The 21,624-nt window shown below is 49.0% G+C and overlaps 1 pseudogene; it reads left to right on the top strand.

Moving 5' to 3' along the window:
* Positions 1 to 2,430: 2,430 nt before the first annotated feature.
* Positions 2,431 to 21,624, top strand: part of LOC147991480 (uncharacterized) — a 96,109-nt pseudogene continuing 76,915 nt past the window's right edge.

Below are 21,624 nucleotides of genomic sequence, written 5' to 3'. Positions count from 1 at the left end.
TTAGTCCCAAAAATAATATAAAAGTGTTTAATAAGGCCCATAAACATCCAAAACAGATAATATAATAGCATGGAACAATCAAACATTATAGATACGTTGGAGACGTATCACTCGCCAACCCGGCCCGGCCGGATTGCCGCCAGCCGGGCGAATGGGTGTTTCGCTCACGCTCAACGTTGCGAAAGCCTAAGTACTGCATGATCTTCTCAAACGGCCGAACCCCTTTTCACGGACCGGAGCCTCGGCCGTCAGACTCGCGGGGGAGAAGCCCCAAAGGGGAAAGTGCAAGAAAACGGCTCAAAAAAAATGAAAAGCAAAGGCACAAACATTCACAAGGCTCATACATCATAAATTCAGAAACAGGCCCATGGCCAGAGTTCATTACACCCAGTTAAACCCACAGTGGGTGGGTGGACCTGTACCTAACAGAAATTTCTACTAAGTTAAAAAAACAGGCATTCCCGCCGCCGAATTGCGCAGCTCCCGGGTCCGCCGAAGTGCCGGTGTCCTCCTCCCCGGCGTCCGCGTCGTGGTAGACGCCCGTCTCCTCAGAACTGCACTCTGGGTCGTCTAGAAGCAGGCCGTAGTCTTCAGCACGCATGACTCCGTCATCCTACGCCCGCTCCGATTGGAACTCGTCATGGAAGGCGAACCCAGCGATGTAGCTGGCCCGGGCGGCGATCCGTCCGGCCTCCGCCTGCAGCTGGCTCTCCGAGCCGGCCCGCTGGCCCATCAACGCATCAAGCGCTAGGTCCGGATGCCAAGACACCGCGAACCTGAGCGCCATCTCGGCGCCAGCATGGGTGGCGGAAACCCGTCACTCATGAAGACGGTCCGAGCCCGCCTCCAACCACCGCGCCAGCCGCGTGAAGCTTTTCGGCGTGACGGTGCCCAGCCAGAGGGCCGCCGTCATCGCCGCGCCGGCCCAGAGAGCTGCCCCATCTGCTCGCCCAAGACTCACAGACAGGCCTCGGCGGCGGCCACAATCTCCGGGAAGGTCCAGGCCACCCGTGGGTCAGTCCCGGAACCGACGACCCCTTACGGGTCGTGCTGAAAGCGGACCGCCTCCTCCGACAGCTGGTGCATCTCCGGGAAGGCCCCTGTCGGAAAGAAAAGCAACTCAGAAGAAAAGTCACCACAAACAAGAAGCCGGAGTCCCAACCCGGCAACAACAAAACCAAAGCAAAGCACTAACTGGAGAAGGACTCTTCTAGGTGCTGCGCTTCGAGCAACGTACCGTGCCGCTCCCGGGCAATGGTGCGGTCATGCTCCTAGAGCATCTTCTCCAGATAGGCAACCTTGGCAAGGGCCGCCTTCAGCTCGGCGTCCTTGTCCTCGGCCGCCTTCACGGCCTCCTCGCGGCACCGGGTCTCCTCCTGCCGGGTCTCCTCCGCCATGGCCACCAACGCCTTCAAGTGCTCCACCTCGGCCTAGAGCTGCCCCTTGTCGTCGGCCAGCTTGCCGCGCTGCTGGTCCGCCTCGGCAAGGGCCTGCTGTGCCTCCACAACCTTGGCGGCCTCCGCCTTAAGGCACTCCACCTCGGCCTCGAGGTGGCCCTTGTTGCCCTCCAGCCACTCCTGTAGCCGGCTGGCTTCGTCGAGCGCCCGCTGGGCCCTAGTCGCCTCCACCCTCGCCCTCTCCACCTCGGCTCCGAGCTGATCGGCGTCAGCAACGAGCCGGTCGTAGTGCAAGCCGGACCGAATCAGCCAGGTCCTCCAAGACAACAACTCGGCTGCAGAAGAGAGACTCAGAAACAAAGTACTACTTTAAGATTCGACCCAACTGCTACCCAGTTGGCCCGAATCTCGGGGGCTACACCCAGTGGGTGCGCTAGCGCGCCCCCACTAAAACAGAGCATGCAAGATAAGTACTTGTCGTTGCACGGAGCTCCTCCTCCTTGGCGGCGAGCCTTTCCTTGAGACGCCGGTGCGTCTCAAGGAGCCGGTTGAAGAAACCGACCCGATAGGCGTCCAGTTGCTGTAGAAAGCAACGATCAAAACAAGACAACAAGATAAGATTTGACCCAACTGGTACGCAGTTGGCCCAAATCTCGGGGGCTACATCAAGTGGGTGCACTGGCGCGCCCCCACGAAGAAGAAGCAACAAGAAAAGAAAAAAAGAATGCAAGGGAAACTTACAAACATGGCGCGCTCTAGCTCCTACGTCGCCTCGACCTTGGCCTGAGCGAAGGTCTGAATCCGGTCTGCCCACCCTCGCAGGCGTCGAGTCACGGCGGCCATCGCCGTCTCCTCCTGGGTTGGAGGCCCGAAGAAGATCTCACTGGTCCCGCTTCACGTAGGCTGCGACTCGGCGACCCGGCGACCCCCGGGCCTGAGGACCAGGGCATGCTCCCCGCTGGCCACCTCCCCTGAGGCCCGCGCCCCTTCCGGTGCCTTCTCCGACGCCCTCTCCGGCACCGACGCCGACTCGATGGGCCGAGTGGCTCGTGGCTCCACCACCGGCGGCGCCTCGCTTGCCAGCACCGTTTACGGCGCCTCCCCCAAGACAGCACCATCGCTGCCTCCGTCAGCCCCCGCCCTCTCGACCATGTCGGTCCGTGGCAGGGTGTCGTCCCCAACGACCACGACCTCTCGGTCAAGGTCCATCGCATCCACCGACCCGATAGGCGTCCATGACCTCTCCGTTTATGGGGAAGGCACGAACCACCCCTTTACTATGATGTGACGCATGCCTGCGGGAACCAACCCCATGCATGCTACCCACATCACACGCACCTCCCCACGCCGCGCCACGCGCGGGAGTCATGGGAAGCGCAGTGCGCGAAGAATCTTACCGCGGTAAAAACCGCCCCGCCTGCCCGCGCACCGTTTTTGGGCCTAGCCCAACAACGCGTTGCGCTTATGTGTGGCCCAGGCCCGGGGCTCCTGTCAGTGTACAAAAAGGGGGGGTACACTTTTTGTACCCCTATAACTGTGCACGGGCAGTCTGAGCCACGGGCACCACCACACCAAGCAAGGCAAGGGAGGTGAGCCAGGGTAAGACCGAAGCTCAAGAGAACTAGAACGACGCCAAGGCCAAGACCATGAAGAGCAAAGGGGACGAAGCGGACTCCCCCGGCAAGATCCTTGCCAAGAGACAGTTCTAGCAGCCCCGGCAAGACCCTTGCCGCAACAACTTGTAACACCCTCGATGCGACTATAGCTCCCACGTGTCGAGGCACGACTTAGAGACATAATCGCATTGAAGGCATATGTCACAAGTTAGGCAATCTTCACAAACATCCCATGTAATATATTAATAAAAGGGGAGATAACATAGTTGGCTTACACTCGCCACGTTAATCAAGTACATAAATAACGTGACATCATCCAAACACTCAGTGGCCCGACTACGGCGCCAAAATAAAAGAGAACCCAACATGCGACACGGTCCCAATCACCCCCAACTAGGCACCACTACTGATCATCGGGAAAGGAAACATAGTATCATTGAGAGTCTTCGTCGAACTCCCACTTGAGCTCGTACGTGTCTCCTGGAGCAGAATCATCAGGCCCTGCATCTGGTGTAATAGTAATCTGTGAGCCACATGGACTCAGCAATCTCGCACCCTCGCGATCAAGACTATTTAAGCTTATAGGTATGGCAAGGTAAAAATAAGTGGAGCTGCAGCAAGCGACTAGCATATATGGTGGCTAACTTATTCGCAAAAGAGAGCGAGGAGAGGAGGCAAAGCACGAGCGAGAAACTAGAGAACAACCTGCGCAAACATTACCCCAACACCGTGTCCACTTCCCGGACTCCGCCGAGAAGAGGCCATCACGGTAACACACTCGGTTGATTCATTTTAATTAAGTTAAGGTTCAAGTTATCTACAACCGGACATTAACAAATTCCCATCTGCCCATAACCACGGGCACGGCTTTCGAAAGTTCATATCCCTGCAGGGAAGCCCCAACTTAGCCCATGACAAGCTCTCATGGTCAACGAAGGAATAGACCTCCTCCCAAGACGTTCCGATCAGACCCGGTATCTCGGTTACTCAATACACTTCGACAGGTTAAAACAAGACCAGCAACACCGCCCGAAAGTGCCAACAAATCCCGATAGGAGCTGCACGTATCTCTTTCTCAGGGCACACTCAGATTGTCCTAGGTACGGGTAGGCCAACCAAGAGTTGCCCCTGGTGGCCACCGGTAGCTGACAGGTGGACCAACACTCAGAGGAGCACTGGCCCGGGGGGTTAAAATAATGATGACCCTTGAGTCTGCAGAACCCAAGGGAAAGAAAAGGCTAGGTGGCAAATGGTAAAACCAATGTTGGGCATTGCTGGAAAAGCTTTAATCAAGGCGAAATATCAAGGGGTTCCCATTATAACCCAACCGCGTAAGGAACGCAAAATCCGGGAACATAACACTGATATGACGGAAACTAGGGTGGCAAGAGTGGAACAAAACACTAGGCGAGAGGCCCGGCCTTCCACCCTTTACCAAGTATATAGATGCATTAAGATAACATAGCAATATAATGATATCCCAACAAGTAAATAAAAGATGTTCCAAAAAGGAACGGCCTCCAATCTTCACCTGCAACTAGCAACGCTATAAGAGGGGGCTGAGCAAAGCGGTAACATAGCCAAACAACGGTTTGCTAGGACATGGTGGGTTAGAGGTTTGACATGGCAATTTGGGACGCTTGAAAGCAAGTGGTAGGCATCGTAGCATTGGCATAGCAAAAGAGCGAGCAAACTAGCATAGCAAAGATAGTAGTGATTTCGAGGGTATGATCATCTTGCCTGCACAGTAGTCAGAGTTGACTGGATCCTCGAAAGCGAACTCAACGGGCTCCTCATTAGTGAACTCGTCTCCTGGATCTACCCAAACAAGACAAACAAGCAACAAGGATACAATCAACCACGTGCAAGACCAAGCAATATGATGAAATGATGATATGCTATGCGAATGCGATGCGGGATGCAAAATGCAAGGTACGACAGGAAATGCAAGATCCTGCCTCAAATTGGAAAACCAAGTGTGCCACTGGAAAGATGAGATGAAATCTCTTGAAAACGATATAAAGAATGCCGGAATCGGAGTTACGGTTTGGAAATGGCAAGCGATTCAAAAATGACATTGGTCTGCGATTTATAGCAAGTAGGCATCTAAATGCAATGGGATGAACATGCTATAGCAACCAAACATGACAAAAAAATACATGGCAGGGATGCACACAAGATTCTTAACAAAAGTCTATCACTGAGCTACGGCCAATTCATCCATTAACAGGTTCAAACAAGCATGGCAAAAATGCATATGACAAACAGATTTCAGACTTAGTGAAATTAACACTTGTCTGGAATTCCAGATCAGGTAGCCCTCTTCGGAGCAACAAAACTACATGCTACAGGACCTGAACATGGCAAAGTAAAACATGGCATGGAGCTACTCAAAGAGCTTAACAAAAGTCCCTTAGTGACCTTGAGCCAAAAGGGGTCAGAAAATACAATTGCAAGCATGTGAACATAGCAAAAACATAATCAGTTTTCAGACTTAGTGAAGACGGACACCTGCTGAAATATAACTCAAGTAGGCATGTTTACGAGCTCGATGCACTCACTACGGTGCGAGTCATAGCAAGACAAGCATACACCCATCAAGAAGGCACAAAATGCAAGCTAGACATGGCAAGAATAATAAGATAGCATGCACCGATCAACTACAACATCATCGGCAAAATTGCAAACAAGTTGACAATCTGCCCAGATTCACAAAGTAGAAAAAGTAGAGCTCGATTGACTCAAGCTAGGGTGCTCCATAATTGCAAACAAAGACATGGATGGAGAGAGCACTACAATATTAACAAAACATCCTTACTGATCATCCTCAAAACAGGCACGGATCACTAGGTAACAACATGAACATATGGCAACATGAGATAAACAGCTCCAGGACTTAGTGAAATCACTAAGTCCCTGAAAACAGAATTAGCAAGTGCACCACTTTGCAAGATTGCACAAGTCACCACACACATCACAAAAATACATGGGTTTCACCTCTGGAAAGATGACAAAACCCTTAACAAAACACATGTAGAGCATCAGGGCATTGCATGCACACAATAATCATGGCAAAAATGACAAAAACCTAAACGGAGTAGCAGATCTGACAATTATCTCAAGTAGCCCTCTTATAACAACATTTCGGGCATCAAGATGAACTCAAATGAAAATGATGCAATGGAATGAAATGATGTACTATCTGAGGTGAACATTTTGATATGCTATATGCATGAATCGGAGCTACAGATGCAAAGTTACAGAGCTACGAACATGTGCACATGGACTAAAAATATCTGGGACTTAGAAAAAAACAACCCTCAGATCTAGGGTTTGACCGGCACGCAATCCAAGGCGGCGGCGGGCACTGTTCACGACCGGCGGATCCGAGGTCGCCGGGGCGGCGGCCGGAGCGCGGCGGCACGGCGCGGTGGCGGCGGCTGGTGGTGGCGGCTTGGCGCGGTGGCGGCGGCGGCGCGCGGAGGCGGCGGCGGCGGCTCGCGCCGGCGGCTGCGGCTCGGAGGAGTGGGAGGTGGCGGCGCAGCGTGGGAGGAGGCGGCGCGGGCGGTTCGGGCCGCGGGGGCCGGCCCTGGGCTTGGCGGGCCGCGGCGGTGGAGGCGGTGGCTGTGCCACGTGGCAGCGCGTGGGTGGCTGATGGCGGCGTGTCCGGCACCGGCGGACAATGTCCGGCGCGCGCGAGGGGTGGATCTATGGTTTGACGAGGGGGATCCGGATTTCGGGGAAGGGGTCTATATATAGACATTGGAGGATCTAGGAGAGTCCAAATGAGGTGCGGTTTTCGGCCACGCGATCGTGATTGAACGCTCTAGGTGATGGAGCAGAGTTAGGTGGGTTTTGGGCCAAATTGGAGGGGTGTTGGGCTGCAGCACACACGAGGCCTTTTCGGTCCCTTGGTTAACCGTTGGAGTATCAAACGAAGTCCAAATGATACGAAACTTGACAGGCGGTCTACCAGTAGTAAACCAAGGCCGCTTGCCAAGTCTCGGTCCAATCCGGAAACGTTTAAACCCCACACACGAAAGAAAACTAGAAATGACCACCGGAGGAGAACGAAGCGCCGGAATGCAAAATGGACAACGGGGAAAATGCTTGAATGCATGAGATGAACACGTATGCAAATGCAATGCACATGATGACATGATATGAGATTCATGACAACGACAACAACACACGGAGACAAAACCCGAACCCGAGGAAATAAATATAACTTAACGCCGGAAACGGCAAGAGTTGGAGTACAAATTGGCAAAGTTACATCCGGGGTGTTACAACACTCCACCACTATGAAAGGATCTCGTCCCGAGATCTAGGACTGAAAGAACGCCGGGTACTCAGAACGGAGGTGATCCTCGCGTTCCCAGGTAGCTTCACGGTCGGAATGGTGTGACCACTTGACTTTGAGAAATTTGATTGACTTGTTGCGAGTCTTGCGTTCAATCTCTTCAAGAATAGCAACTGGGTGCTCATGATAAGAGAGATCTTCTTGGAGCTCAATGTCCTCGAAGTTGACGGTACGGTCAGGAGTCTTGAAGCACTTTCGAAGGTGAGAGACATGGAACACGTCATGAACATTTGCAAAGTTTGAAGGAAGCTCGAGTTGATAGGCGAGGTCGCCTCTCTTGCTGACAAACTTGAAAGGTCCCACGTATCTGGGGGCAAGCTTCCCTTTGATACCGAAGCGACGAGTACCTTTCATAGGAGAGACGCGGAGGTAAACATGATCTCCGATCTCGAAAGCCAAATCACGGTGCTTACTATCATAGTAGCTCTTCCGGCGGGATTGGGCTGCTTTGAGGTTATCACGAATGACTTTGCACATTTCTTCTGCCTCTGTGATTAAGTCATTACCCAAAAGCTGACGTTCGCCGGTTTTAGACCAATTGAGAGGGGTACGGCACTTCCTGCCATACAGAATTTCAAAAGGGGCCTTGCCCAAACTTGCTTGAAAACTGTTGTTGTAGGAGAATTCAGCATAAGGAAGACAATCCTCCCACTTCATGCCGAAGGAGATCACACAAGCCCTAAGCATATCTTCAAGAATCTGGTTGACACGCTCGACTTGACCGCTAGTTTGAGGATGGAAAGCTGTGCTGAAGCAGATGTTGGTGCCCATGGCCTTCTGAAAAGAATCCCAAAACTTCGAGGTAAAGATGCTGCCACGGTCTGAAGAGATCACTTGTGGAATACCATGCAGAGAGACAATACGAGAGGTATAGAGTTCCACCAATTGAGCTGCAGTGATCGACTCTTTGACAGGCAGAAAATGAGCCACTTTGGTGAGTTTGTCGATGACAACGAATATAGCATCATTGCCACGCTTGGACTTTGGAAACCCAGTCACGAAGTCCATTTCAATGTGGTCAAACTTCCATTCTGGAATGGCAAGAGGTTGGAGGAGACCAGCTGGCCTTTGGTGTTCTGCCTTCACTCTTCTGCATACATCACATCCATTCACGAATTGAGCGATCTAGCGCTTCATTCGAGTCCACCAATAAGCCTGTTTAAGGTCCTGATACATCTTCGTGCTCCCAGGGTGGATGGAGAGGAGAGAATTGTGAGCCTCGTTCGTGATCACTTTACGGAGGTCACCTTTGGGTACAACAATACGATCCTCGAAGAAGAGAGTGTCCTTGTCATCAAGGCGGTAGCACTTGTACTTGGACTGACTCTTGGCAATCCCAATCTTCACCTTTTTCACCATAGCATCAAGAAGCTGGGCTTGGCGAATCTGGTATTCTAAGGTAGGAGAGACTTGAAGGTTGGCGAGGAAACCTTGAGGAACAACTTGCAGATTAAGTTTGCGGAAAGCTTCACAAAGCTCGGGTTGATAAGGCTTGAGAATCAGACTATTGCGGTAAGATTTCCTTCTCAATGCGTCAGCAATCACATTGGCCTTGCCTGGAGTATACTCGATACCCGGATTATACTCTTGAATCATTTCGACCTATCAAGTTTGCCTGAGGTTGAGATTAGGCTGAGTGAAGATGTACTTGAGACTCTTGTGATCAGTGAAAATGTTCACTTTTCTTCCCAATAGAAGATGTCTCCAAGTCAAAAGAGCATGCACAACTGCCGCCAACTCGAGATCATGAGTGGGGTAGTTCTTCTCGTTAGGCTTCAACTGACGAGATGTATAAGCAACAACTCTCTTCTCTTGCATCAATACTGCGCCAAGACCTTGGAGAGAGGCATCACAAAAGACCTCGTACGGCTTGGATTCATCAGGCGGAGTCAGAACTGGAGCAGTGATCAATTTCTCTTTCAAAGTGTTGAAAGCAATATCACACTCCGGAGACCAAACGTACTTGACGTGCTTCTGGAGAAGATTTGAGAGAGGCTTCGCGATCTTAGAAAAGTTTTCAACGAATCTTCGGCAATAGCTTGCGAGACCGAGGAAGCTACGGAGTTGCTTCATGTTCTGAGGAGGTTCCCAATTCACAATTGCAGACACCTTCTCAGGATTCACGGCAATGCCCTTGGCAGAGATGATATGACCAAGATAAAGAACCTCATCGAGCCAAAATTCACACTTGGAGAACTTGGCATAGAACTGATGTTCCCTTAGCTTATCAAGAACCAACGCAAGTGCTTGGCATGATCTTCCTTGTTCTTGGAGAAAACCAGAATGTCGTCGAGATAGACCAAAATGAAGTCATTGATGTAGGCATTGAAGATGAAGTTCATCATGCGAGAGAAAGTCGGAGGGGCGTTGACGAGGCCAAAAGACATGACAGTGTATTCATATGAACCAAAGCTTGTCCTGAAAGCCGTCTTGGGGATGTCTTGCTCACGGATACGAATCTAATGATAGCCCATACGGAGATCAAGCTTGGAGAATACTTGAGCACCTTTGAGTTGTTCGAACAGCTCATTGATGTTGGGAAGTGGATATTTGTTCTTGATGGTCTTCTTGTTCACTGGACAGTAATCAACACAAAGTCGGTCCGTTCCATCCTTCTTCTTCACAAAAAGAACACCACAACCCCATGGAGAAGAACTAGGCCGGATGAGACCCATTTTCTCTTGAATATCGAGTTGCTTCTTCAGCTCCTTCAACTCTCCAAGTCCGAGCTTGTAAGGACGCTTGCACACATGTTCCATGCCAGGCTCAAGATCAATAATGAATTCAACTGGCCGGTGCGGAGGCATTCCTGGAAGCTCTTCTGGAAAGACGTCTTGATATTCGCAAACGACTGGAATTTGAGAGATGGCATCCAATTCACCCTTCTCATTGAGAGAAAACAGACGAATGGTATCATCACGAGCGTCAAAGACAATTACATCATCAGATGAATGAGTCAATTGAATCTGGCTGCACAATCAAGATGCGCCTTGTGCTTAGAAAGCCAATCCATTCCGAGAATAAGATCAATATCCGAGTCACCAGAACCGTTGGGGAAGCTAGAAACTTGTAGTCACCCAAAGTGATAGTAACATCCGGAACGATGGATTTAGCCTGCATGCGTTTACCGGGAGAGACAACTGCTAAAGGACTAGGCAAAATTTGCGAAACCAAATCATGCCTATTTGTAAACGGTCTCGAGATGAAGCAATGCGATGCACCAGTGTCAAAAAGAACTTTTGCAGGTATATCATTAATAGGAAGGTTACCCATGATCACATCTGACGAGTCCTCTGCCTGAGCTGCATTCAACAAATTGACCTTGGCATGCTTGGGGTTATGCTTGACCACTGCTGTACTTGCTGATCTGACAGGAGGAGGAAGAGGAAGACGCCTCTGGTTGAAACACTTGTTGGCATAGTGACCCTTCTGTTGGCACTTGTTGCACGTGACCTCTGAAAGCGGACGGTGATATGGAGCACTCGATCTTGGAGCTTGAGACGAAGTCTTGTTCTGAAAGCCAGGGTTGGGTGGGTGGGAAGAACCACTGCCACCTTTGCTCTTCTGCTGATACGGCTGACGGAACGGGGGAGGAGGAAGCCAAAACTTCTGCTGCTTGGCCACTTGAGTGGAGGAAGAAGGAGTAACATCTCTGACTCGCTTCTTGGAAGCATCACACTTCAACTGAGCAGCCTCTTGCTTCAGTGCCATGTTGTAGAACTCTTCGTATCTCAAGGGCTCAAAGAGAACAAGAGCTAGCTGAATTTCTTCTCTGAGACCACCCCTGAACTGATATATCATGCTCTTCTCATCAGGGACGTCCTGCTTGGCAAAGCGGGCGAGCTTCTAAAACAACTTGTTGTAGTCATAGACAGACAAAGAGCCTTGCTTCAGGTTGCGGCATTCCTCACGCTTGCTTTCAACCACACTCTGGGGAATATGATGAGCTCGGAAATCTCGACGGAAATCATCCCAAGTGATAACACGTCCACCTCTCGAGTCCTTGTACTGCTGGAACCATTCTGCAACTTGATCTTTGAGTTGGAAGGAAGTGAACTTAACAAAGTCCTCAGGCCTGACGTTACTGCACTCGAAATGCTTGCACAGATCCACAAGACAATCGTCAGCATCGGTTGCCTCAACACAATTGCTGAAAGTCTTTGGCCCGTTAGCAAGGAACTGGTTGAGTGTAGCAAAGTGATTCTGATTGCTGCCTTGATTCCCTTGGTTGCCTTGATTGCGCCCTTGGAGAATTTGCATGATCAACTGTGTGTTTGCATTGGTTGCGGCCATCGCAGCTTGCCATGCCTCTGGAGGAGGTGGAGGTGGTGGCGGATCAGGATTCGGAGTCGTGCGCGTTGGAGGAGCCATCCTGAAGAGGTTGACGTCCATTAGCACATAGACAGACAATTATTGAAGCTGAATCCAACGGAATGAAAATTGCAACATATAGTCTTCACATCCGAACAAAATGAACGAATGCATTCCTCTTGAAATGGTCACATATCCATAAATTGAGAAGCCACGTAGAATTAAGGTAAAGAAATAAATCAACAAGGTACGGATCAAGAACAAATAATCGGTAAGAAATCCAAATCCCAATCTCAAACTAATATCTGTGGAAGAAGAACTAGAGCTACTAGAATTCCCACCTATGAAACTCCCGAACCTTTCCGGTTATGCAATCGGGTGTTGGGGATACAGGGGAAGCATAATATCTCACCCAAATCTAGCAAATCCTACATCTAGTTGTATCCATCCTTGAACACATAACCAAGAAACCTTCGGAAACCATCTACCTCAACCTTCGAAAAGCATCTGTTATACAAGTTATGGCGATGCTCCCGAACTCCCGCCCCGGTACTGGGTGGCGTCGAGGTTATCTCACCAATGAACTGCATAAAAGAGATTTTCGATGTTGGCGTACTAAACTCAGGTATTCCAGAACTGCAACGATAAAATTATGATGAAAACACCTCAGAGCTCAACTCCCCGGGACACTTCCACTAAACCCCTGACAGGAGGCACCAAGACAATGTTCTCATCATAAAACCATCGGAACGATTCCAAGATACCCGCGTGATCCTAAAAAAATTTAGTGAAATTTGAGAAGAGAAGAGTCAAAACTCTACGTCAGGATGCCTTACCAGAGCGATGAGGAGACTAGGAAGTAAAAAGAATTCCTAATCTCTCCGATATATAATTCCTAAAAGACTCAAAATATTTTTTCTAGAACAACTCGGACGCTAAAAATGATCAAGCAATGGGGCACCTAAGGCCGGGGAAGGCTCTGATTACCAACTTGTAACACCCTCAATGCGACTATAGCTCCCACGTGTCGAGGCACGACTTAGAGACATAATCGCATTGAAGGCATATGTCGCAAGTTAGGCAATCTTCACAAACATCCCATGTAATATATTAATAAAAGGGGAGATAACATAGTTGGCTTACACTCGCCACGTCAATCAAGTACATAAATAACATGACATCATCCAAACACTCGGTGGCCCGACTACGGCGCCAAAATAAAAGAGAACCCAACATGCGACATGGTCCCAATCACCCCCAACTGGGCACCACTACTGATCATCGGGAAAGGAAACATAGTATCGTTGAGAGTCTTCGTCGAACTCCCACTTGAGCTCATACGCGTCTCCTGGAGCAGAATCATTAGGCCCTGCATCTGGTGTAATAGTAATCTGTGAGCCACAGGGACTCAGCAATCTCGCACCCTCGTGATCAAGACTATTTAAGCTTATAGGTACGGCAAGGTAAAAATAAGTGGAGCTGCAGCAAGCGACTAGCATATATGGTGGCTAACTTATTCGCAAAAGAGAGTGAGGAGAGGAGGCAAAGCACGAGCGAGAAACTAGAGAACAACCTGCGCAAACATTACCCCAACACCGTGTCCACTTCCCGGACTCCGCCGAGAAGAGGCCATCACGGTAACACACTCGGTTGATTCATTTTAATTAAGTTAAGGTTCAAGTTATCTACAACCGGACATTAACAAATTCCCATCTGCCCATAACCACGGGCACGGCTTTCGAAAGTTCATATCCCTGCAGGGAAGCCCCAACTTAGCCCATGACAAGCTCTCATGGTCAACGAAGGAATAGACCTCCTCCCAAGACGTTCCGATCAGACCCGGTATCTCGGTTACTCAATACACTTCGACAGGTTAAAACAAGACCAGCAACACCGCCCGAAAGTGCCAACAAATCCCGATAGGAGCTGCACGTATCTCTTTCTCAGGGCACACTCAGATTGTCCTAGGTACGGGTAGGCCAACCAAGAGTTGCCCCTGGTGGCCACCGGTAGCTGACAGGTGGACCAACACTCAGAGGAGCACTGGCCCGGGGGGTTAAAATAATGATGACCCTTGAGTCTGCAGAACCCAAGGGAAAGAAAAGGCTAGGTGGCAAATGGTAAAACCAATGTTGGGCATTGCTGGAAAAGCTTTAATCAAGGCGAAATATCAAGGGGTTCCCATTATAACCCAACCGCGTAAGGAACGCAAAATCCGGGAACATAACACTGATATGACGGAAACTAGGGCGGCAAGAGTGGAACAAAACACTAGGCGAGAGGCCCGGCCTTCCACCCTTTACCAAGTATATAGATGCATTAAGATAACATAGCAATATAATGATATCCCAACAAGTAAATAAAAGATGTTCCAAAAAGGAACGGCCTCCAATCTTCACCTGCAACTAGCAACGCTATAAGAGGGGGCTGAGCAAAGCGGTAACATAGCCAAACAACGGTTTGCTAGGACATGGTGGGTTAGAGGTTTGACATGGCAATTTGGGAGGCTTGAAAGCAAGTGGTAGGCATCGTAGCATTGGCATAGCAAAAGAGCGAGCAAACTAGCATAGCAAAGATAGTAGTGATTTCGAGGGTATGATAATCTTGCCTGCACAGTAGTCAGAGTTGACTGGATCCTCGAAAGCGAACTCAACGGGCTCCTCATTAGTGAACTCGTCTCCTGGATATACCCAAACAAGACAAACAAGCAACAAGGATACAATCAACCACGTGCAATACCAAGAAATATGATGAAATGATGATATGCTATGCGAATGCGATGCGGGATGCAAAATGCAAGGTACGACAGGAAATGCAAGATCCTGCCTCAAATTGGAAAACCAAGTGTGCCACTGGAAAGATGAGATGAAATCTCTTGAAAACGATATAAAGAATGCCGGAATCGGAGTTACGGTTTGGAAATGGCAAGCGATTCAAAAATGACATTGGTCTGCGATTTATAGCAAGTAGGCATCTAAATGCAATGGGATGAACATGCTACAGCAACCAAACATGACAACAAAATACATGGCAGGGATGCACACAAGATTCTTAACAAAAGTCTATCACTGAGCTACGGCCAATTCATCCATTAACAGGTTCAAACAAGCATGGCAAAAATGCATATGACAAAAAAGTTCATATCCCTGCAGGGAAGTCCCAACTTAGCCCATGACAAGCTCTCACGGTCAACGAAGGAATAAACCTCCTCCCAAGACGTTCCGATCAGACTCGGTATCTCGGTTACTCAAGACACTTCGACAGGTTAAAACAAGACCAGCAACACCGCCCGAATGTGCCGACAAATCCCGATAGGAGCTGCACATATCTCTTTCTCAGGGCACACTCAGATTGTCCTAGGTACAGGTAGGCCAGCCCAGAGTTGCCCCTGGTGGCCACCAGTAGCTGACAGGTGGACCAACACTCAGAGGAGCACTGGCCCGGGGGGTTAAAATAATGATGACCCTTGAGTCTGCAGAACCCAAGGGAAAGAAAAGGCTAGGTGGCAAATGGTAAAACCAATGTTGGGCATTGCTAGAAAAGCTTTAATCAAGGCAAAATATCAAGGGTTCCCATTATAACCCAACCACGTAAGGAACGCAAAAGCCGGGAACATAACACCGATATGACGGAAACTAGGGCGGCAAGAGTGGAACAAAACACTAGGCGAGAGGCCGAGCCTTCCACCCTTTACCAAGTATATAGATGCATTAAGATAACATAGCAATATAATGATATCCCAACAAGTAAATAAAAGATGTTCCAAAAAGGAACGGCCTCCAATCTTCACCTGCAACTAGCAACGCTATAAGAGGGGGCTGAGCAAAGCGGTAACATAGCCAAACAACGGTTTGCTAGGACATGGTGGGTTAGAGGTTTGACATGGCAATTTGGGAGGCTTGAAAGCAAGTGGTAGGCATCGTAGCATTGGCATAGCAAAAGAGCGAGCAAACTAGCATAGCAAAGATAGTAGTGATTTCGAGGGTATGATAATCTTGCCTGCACAGTAGTCAGAGTTGACTGGATCCTCAAAAGCAAACTCAACGGGCTCCTCGTTAGTGAACTCGTCTCCCGGCTCTACCCAAACAAGACAAACAAGCAACAAGGATAGAATCAACCACGTGCAAGACCAAGCAATATGATGAAATGATGATATGCTATGCGAATGCGATGCGGGATGCAAAATGCAAGATATGATAGGAAATGCAAGAACCTGGCCTCAACTTGGAAAACCAAGTGTGCCACTGGAAATATGAGATGAAATCACTTGAAAACGATATAAAGAACGCCGGAATCGGAGTTACGGTTTGGAAATGGCAAGCGATTCAAAAATGACATCGGTCTGCGATTTACAGCAAGTAGGCATCTAAATGCAATGAGATGAACATGCTACAGCAACCAAACATGACAACAAAATACATGGCAGGGATGCACACAAGATGCTTAACAAAAGTCTATCACTGAGCTACGGCCAATTCATCCATTAACAGGTTCAAACAAGCATGGCAAAAATGCATATGACAAATAGATTTCAGACTTAGTGAAATTAACACTTGTCTGGAATTCCAGATCAGGTTGCCCTCTTCGGAGCAACAAAACTACATGCTACAGGACCTGAACATGGCAAAGTAAAACATGGCATGGAGCTACTCCAAGAGCTTAACAAAAGTCCCTTAGTGACCTTGAGCCAAAAGGGGTCAGAAAATACAATTGCAAGCATGTGAACATAGCAAAAACATAATCAGTTTTCAGACTTAGTGAAGACTGACACCTGCTGAAATATAACTCAAGTAGGCATGTTTACGAGATTGATGCACTCACTACGGTGCAATTCATGGCAATACAAGCATACGCCCATCAAGAAGGCACAAAATGCAAGCTAGACATGGCAAGAATAATAACATAGCATGCACGGATCAACTACAACATCATCGGCAAAATTGCAAACAAGTTGACAATCTGCCCAGATTCACAAAGTAGCAAAAGTAGAGCTCGATTGACTCAAGCTAGGGTGCTCCATAATTGCAAACAAAGACATGGATGTATAGAGCACTACAATATTAATAAAACATCCTTACTGATCATCCTCAAAACAGGCACGGATCACTAGGTAACAACATGAACATATGGCAACATGAGATAAACAGCTCCAGGACTTAGTGAAATCACTAAGTCCCTGAAAACAGAATTAGGAATTGCACCACTTTGCAAGCTTGCACAAGTCACCACACACATCACAAAAATACATGGGTTGCACCTCTGGAAAGATGAAAAAACCCTTAACAAAACACATGTATAGCATCAGGGCATTGCATGCACACAATAATCATGGCAAAAATGACAAAAACCTAAACGGACTAGCAGATCTGACAATTATCTCAAGTAGCCCTCTTGTAACAGCATTTCGGGCATCAAGATGAACTCAAATGAAAATGATGCAGTGGAATGAAATGATGTACTCTCTAAGATGAACATTTTGATATGCTATATGCATGAATCAGAGCTACAGATGCAAAGTTATGGAGCTAGGAACATGTGCACATGGACTGAAAATATCTGGGACTTAGAAAAAAAACCCTCAGATCTAGGGTTTGACCGGCGCGCAATCCGAGGCGGCGGCTGGCACTGTTCATGGCCGGCGGATCCGAGGTCACCGGCGGCCAGCGAGGGCGAGGCGAGGCCGGAGAGGTCGCCGGGGCGGCGGCCGGAGCGCGGTGGCGCGGCGCGGTGGCGGCGGCTGGTGGTGGCGGCGCGGCGCGGTGGCGGCGGCGGCGGCTCGCGCCGGCGGCTGCGGCTCGGAGGAGAGGGAGGTGGCGGCGCAGCATGGGAGGAGGCGGCGCGGGCGGCTCGGGCCGCGGGGCACCATCAGGCCCACGCCGACTAAACCTCCACCACCGCCTGCATGCAGCTGCCGACCCAACCAGCTGGGCTGGCACCTACGTGGCGGCATGCAGATCTTCGTGAAGACCCACCACTGCGCCACCTCAGCCGCCTGCCTACCTACGTGGCATCTCAGGCATCGCTGGCCAGGGTGCGTGTCGACACAAGAAGGAGCGGCGACGGACGAGACAGATCTCTCCCCTGTCCCCGATAAAGCAAGGACACCTAAGCAAGACGCATTAAATGTGCCTTGTCATGTAATGCGAGGGATAACCTCGCATCACTGTACCCTTTCCACCTCCTTTGTGCCACTGTGGCCACCCCTTTTTCTATAAAAGGAGGCCCGAGGCGACTAGGAGAAGGATTCGGCTTTTTGGAGCTCCTCATGCCCCATAGCTAGCTCAAGAACACAGATATACAATCCACCAAAGTAGGAGTAGGGTTTTACGCATCCTTGCGGCCCGAACCTGGATAAACGAACCGTGTGCTACCTGCTTGATCCGCTCTTCTCACGACCCCGCGCCCCGCTAACCGTAGTATGGATTCTCGTGATCCCATAGGTGTCGTTCCCACCGACACCCTCCCATCCAAAGATGGCGGACCTTCACAGCTTCGGCGACTACTGTCGGTGGGATGAACCCCGGGCAGGCAACGGAACTCGGATCCTTTTCAAAAACAACGGGCCAGCATCGCCCCTCAAGACGGCTCGCGCTTGGCCGGGTCGCTCGACCCGGCCAAGCCCCTCGACCCGGCCTAATCCTCAAGACTTCTCCAACAAGCCAGCTCAAGACCGTCGAGCCCGGCTCACCAAGACTTCTCCAACAAGCCAATCCGCCCCCCCGCCCCCATGGCGTGTTCTCCAACCCAGCCAAGGGTCAGCGGTCGTCCCATCCCAGCCGTACGATGGGATGAGTCTTCACCAACTGATGACCGAAGCCACAGTACCCCGCCCATGCCTCTGGTGAGCCGAACGGGGCAACGGTGCCCCCCTACCCGCTGACCAAGGCTGGCTTGGCAACAGTGCACCCATCGTCACCAATGACGCCAGCAAGCGGCGACCTGATGGAGCGCCACTGTAGCCGACTCAACCCGGCCACTCCCTGACGATCGACAAGACGGCCAATAGTGCCCCTGCACCCGGTGGGTCCCATGCCCGGGGAACCCGGCGAGGCCTGGTACCGGCGGGTCCCAGCACTGGGTTCCTGGACATCGACGACCCAGCCCTACCACCTTGTAACATTACCATTGTACCCCTGGGGGTTGTCCTATAAAACCCCCAAGGAGCCCTCATGCATATGGGCAAGCAGCACGACGAGAACGATAGCATTCACACCACAAATCAGACTAGCCACAACAGGAGAGGGATCAGCCTAAGCCTTGGCCCGCCCTCCTTCTTCCTCCATACAGCTCTAGGAGCAACCCTGTACTGTTGCATATAAACCACACTCGGCAGGACTAGGGGTGTTATCTCTCCGGAGAGCCCCGAACCTAGGTATGTATTGCGTCCCACGCTCTCTCATGCCGACCTCGCCTCTGGAGCCCACTAGTGCCCTTGAGCCTCCTCCTCTCTTTAGCCATTCCTTGGCATCTACCATGCGCCCACCACGACAAACCAAGAGATCTTGATATCTTCCATGCTACACACATTATAGGCGGTTCCCAAACAGAATGGTAAAGTTTATACTCCCCCACCACTGACAAACATCAATCCATGGCTTGTCCGAAACAATGGGTGCCTCCAACTAAGAACAATCCCGGGGGAGTTTTTTTGGTAATTATTTTGATTTGAGCATGGGACTGGGCATCCCGGTTACCAACCATTTTCTCGTGAATGATGAGCGGAGTCCACTCATCTTGAGAATAGCCCACCTAGCATGGAAAATATAGACAACCCTAATTGATACTTGAGTTATTCGAGCATACAAAACAGAAATTCATTTGAAGGTTTAGAGTTTGGCACATACAAATTTACTTGGAACGGCAGGTAGATACCGCTTATAGGAAGGTACGATGGACTCATATGGATGCACAAGAAGTATTCCCGCTTAGTACAAGTGAAGGCTAGAAAGAGACTGGGGAGCGACCAACTAGAGAACGACAACAGTCATGAACATGCATTAAAATTAATCAACACTGAGTGCGAGCATGATATAATTCACCATGGGCATAAATATCGTGGAGGCTATGTTGATTTTGTTTCAACGACATGCATGAACACGTGCCAAGTCAAGCCACTCGAATCGTTCAAAGGAGGATACCACCCTATCATACCACATCACAACTATTTTAATAGCATGTTGGAACACAAGGTAAACCATTATAAACTCCTAGCTAATTAAGCATGGCATGAGAAACTATAATCTCTAATTGTCATTGCAAACATGTTTCTTTCATAATAGGCTGAATCAGGAATGATGAACTAATCATCTTTACAAAAACAAGATAGGTCGAGTTCATACCAGCTTCCTCATCTCAATCGGTCCATCATATATCGTCATTATTACCTTTCACTTGCACAACCGAACGATGTGGATAATAATAATAATAATAGTGCACGTGCATTGGACTAAGCTGGAATCTGCAAGCATTTAATACAAGGGAGAAGACAAGGTAATATGGGCTCTTGGTTAGATCAACAATAATGCATATGAGAGCCACTCAGCATTATTATCATGCTCTTCTCCTCTCGGCCCCCAAAGAAAAGAAATAAAACTATTTACACGGGAAAGCTCCCAACAAGCAAAAAAAGAACAAGAAATCCTTTTGGGTTTTCTTTTAATTATCACTACTACAAGCATGGAAAGTAAACTAGCTAAAAGCTACAACTAATTATTTGGTTTTTCTTAAGGTTTTTCAAACACACAAGAAGAAGGCTTAGAAAAGAAATTAAACTAGCATGGATAGTACAATGAAAAAGTATGAGCACCGACAACTAGAATGAGTGTCTGAACATGAATGTAATATCGGTGAGAAATACGTACTCCCCCAAGCTTAGGATTTTGGCCTAAGTTGGTCTATGGCCATTGATCGAAATTACTCTTTCCGGTGTACTCGGGAGGGTCCTCAGGTTGCCACTGGTTGGCGATCTCCTCCGGATCCCACTGATAAACAGACTGACGATAAGGATCAAGTGGTGGCTCCGGCTCAGGCTCTGCGACTTGTACGTGTCAGCCTCCAGTATGCACAAATGGCTTCAGGTAAGATGAGGTACGTGCCTGAAAGTATGTTAAATAGAGAGGGTGCATGCAAGGTAATAATCTCACAGTAAGTTTCATAAAATATCAATTTATACTTAAGCATCTTCTTCTTATCTTTAACAATAAAATCATGTGCTACCATACTCTTATAATCTAGAAAAATAGGGGCAGCAACTTTTTCTCTTTCTCATAATGCCTAATAGGTATCCCAAAGTGTTCAGCAAGGCACGAAGCAAAGATGCCTCCGAATATGAGACCCTTTGTTCTGTTCAGAATTAATCGTTTAGCAACAATAGCGCCTAAGCTGAAAGTGGTATCACGAAACAAAGCATGGCACAAAATGACAATATCAGGAGCACTAAGATTTCCACTGTTCCCGCGACCAATTAAGCATCTACTAGCAAATATCGCAAAGTAACGAAGAACAGGAAAATATATACTCGTAATTCTTGCATCTAAAATTTTCCTAGTTTCCCCTACAACAATTCTATTAATAAACCCATCCACATCGCTATTATGTGGTTCCTCGATGCTGCCCTCAAAGGGTATCTTGCAGACCCGACAAAAATCAAGAAGTGACATCTCCTTAACCTCATCATATAAGTGAAACTCCACTGAAGGTGGTGATTTCTTAGCATGGAAATAAAAATTTTGCACGAAAATATTAGTGAGTAGAAGATACTGTTCGTGCTGGTCACGGAGGAAGTTGGTGAGGCCTGCATTCTCAGCCAAAAAATAAAAGTCATCGTAAATCCCAACTGCTCTCAAGAACTCATCACATGGCCATTCGCACGGCCGAACCTCCGCAGTGTGAGGAAGATTGTGTTTGGGATTTTTATTCTCCTCATTCTGCTTATCCT

Source organism: Triticum urartu, chromosome 1A (assembly GCF_056163025.1).
Source record: "Triticum urartu cultivar PI428250 chromosome 1A, HENAU_Tu73, whole genome shotgun sequence".
Taxonomy (NCBI): domain Eukaryota; kingdom Viridiplantae; phylum Streptophyta; class Magnoliopsida; order Poales; family Poaceae; genus Triticum; species Triticum urartu.
This window is presented reverse-complemented; position numbering and strand designations above follow the sequence as displayed.